Source organism: Gossypium hirsutum, chromosome D04, assembly GCF_007990345.1.
Source record: "Gossypium hirsutum isolate 1008001.06 chromosome D04, Gossypium_hirsutum_v2.1, whole genome shotgun sequence".
NCBI lineage: Eukaryota > Viridiplantae > Streptophyta > Magnoliopsida > Malvales > Malvaceae > Gossypium > Gossypium hirsutum.
In genome coordinates this window covers 51,082,776-51,085,157 of record NC_053440.1, presented here as the reverse complement: position 1 = coordinate 51,085,157, position 2,382 = coordinate 51,082,776, and the positions used below count along the sequence as shown (strand labels likewise).

Sequence of the window (2,382 nt, the reverse complement as noted above, 5' to 3'; positions counted from 1 at the left end):
GCATAGTGTTATTATGAGATTATACAAGTTCGATGCGAACTAGTACAGGTATTTACATGGAAATGGTATATATGTGTTATTCGGATACACGGTATAGATGTTACATGTACATGGAATTTAATAATTGTTAAATTCATACATGATTCTCGGTTTACATATGAATACATGGCTAACTTGGTTATTGATTATGTGATAGGCTTTGGCCAAATTGAATTGTGTTATGCTTTGAGTTACTTACCTAAATTGTGGTGAAATGGTAAGTTTAATTTTGTGTCATACGAACTTACTAAGTTTAATTGCTTACTCTGTTTATTTTTCTATTTTTTATAGTGATTCAAAAGCTCGTTTGGATTGGAAGTCGTCAGGGATCTCATCATACTATCAAACGTTATTTAGGTACTTTTGAATATATATTTTGGCTAAATGGCATCTATAGGTCGTTTTGGCTAATGGTAGCCTATATGTTTTGGTCATGTATTTAGCCATTTGATTTTGCTTGATTTTGGTATGTTTGGTGATGTATATATGTGTAAATGGCCTTATTATTTATGGTGTATGGTTGCCATGTGAATGCCTTGCTTGCCAATTAGTATTTGGGTACCAAATGGTTGAGATTGATGAGTGATATATATGTTAAGATTTAGGCACAATGATGCATGTATGTATTGGACATTTAGGCATGTTTGAGATACATAAATTACATGATTATATGTAGGTAATTGAAGTACTTATGAACATCATGTTGTATGTGTGGATATTTCATGTTATAAACTTGATATTGGTTGGTTTTTGAATGCCTATTTATGCCATGGTTATATGCAAATTGATGTGTGTAGGTTGGTACCAATTTGGGCGAGAAATATGGCTTGAAAAATGGCCTATTTTTGTCCACATAGGCAAAGACACGGGCGTGTGTCTCAGCCGTGTGTCACACACGGCCAGGTGACACGGTCGCGTGTCCCCTGTAACTTCTTTAGAAAGCAAGTCAATAGCTTCACACGGCCTAGCACACGGCTTGGCACATGGGTGTGTGAGGTCATTTCGAAAGATACACGGCCTGACACACGGGCGTGTGGTCTGGCCGTGTGACCTAAGTCAGTATGCTCTCTAGTTTGGACACGGGCTAGGACACAGGCTTGTGGCCCCATTTTGAATGCATACACGGCTTGGCCACACGGACCTGTGTCCCCCGTACTTTTGAAAATTTTACATGTTTTCCTAAAAATTTCTTAAGTACTCGGTTTAGTCCCAGACCATCTTTAATGCTTATTTTGGGCCTTGGGGGCTTGTATTAGGGACCATATGAATGCTTATGAATGATTTTCAATTTGAATGAGAAATGTACATGAAATGTTTGATTGATTGAGTTATAAGTTTGGTAAAGCTCCGTAACCCTATTCCGGCATCGGATACGGGTTAGGGGTGTTACAAATGCAACCTTCATTCATTGTCAATGGTGGCCAGCATGGTTGAAATTGCTAGAAAATCTCATGGATCAATTACCAAGCTTCAGTAGTACAGATGGGTGAAGATTTAGCTTTAAAACATGGTTCATTATCATTTATGAAATTCTTATTTAATAAATATTATTTCAAATGTATCGAGTTAAATTCTAGTTTCAAATCATTATTCAATGTTTCATAAATCAAGTTTGAATCAAATAAGGTAAATAACTTGATCCATTGTGAACAAACTGAATAGTAAAAATTTGATAACTTTACATTTATTGGGCATAGTTAAACAAATATCGTGAAAGGTTTTTGGTTTTGGTATATATATAAATATAGTAATTATTTATTTGTAACTTTATTCTCGTTGTTTTTATAGGAAATGATCCTACTTGTAGCATTATATTAATATATGCATATTTAGAATGATGATGACTCTGCATAACTCAAGTGGTTGGTTTTTCAACATGCTTTATGGGTAAGAACAAGTTAGTGAAAACATTCAACGAAGCGTTGAGATGGCCGAGTTGGTCTAAGGCGCCAGATTAAGGTTCTGGTCCGAAAGGGCGTGGGTTCAAATCCCACTCTCAACATTTCTATTTTGTGTTCACAGACAGACAAAGTTGGTTTAGAGCCCATTCCCTATGAGGCCTGCAAACTCAGCCCACCTCCTCTCACTCTTTTCAGTATTTCAATTTTACATTTACATGTATAACGTGCAACTTTATTTTTTCTACTTTAAATTTAAAATTAGTTTCAAAATGTCGTAACGTTACATTCGACGACCCATTAGTTGTAAATAAATTTTCAAAAAATGTTAGTATTATGGTTAGAGTTAATATAGTATTTTGTATTTGATTTGATTTTAATGTTTCAAAACGTCTTATTACGGGTCGTAACATTATATTCGGTGAATCAATTATCTCATTAATTG

At 35.0% G+C, this 2,382-nt stretch overlaps 1 non-coding gene across 1 annotated transcript; it reads left to right on the top strand.

Moving 5' to 3' along the window:
- The first annotated feature begins 1,960 nt into the window (after positions 1-1,960).
- TRNAL-AAG (transfer RNA leucine (anticodon AAG)) lies at positions 1,961-2,041 on the top strand. The gene has a single exon. It is a non-coding gene; the product is annotated as a tRNA-Leu (tRNA).
- Positions 2,042-2,382: the final 341 nt, after the last annotated feature.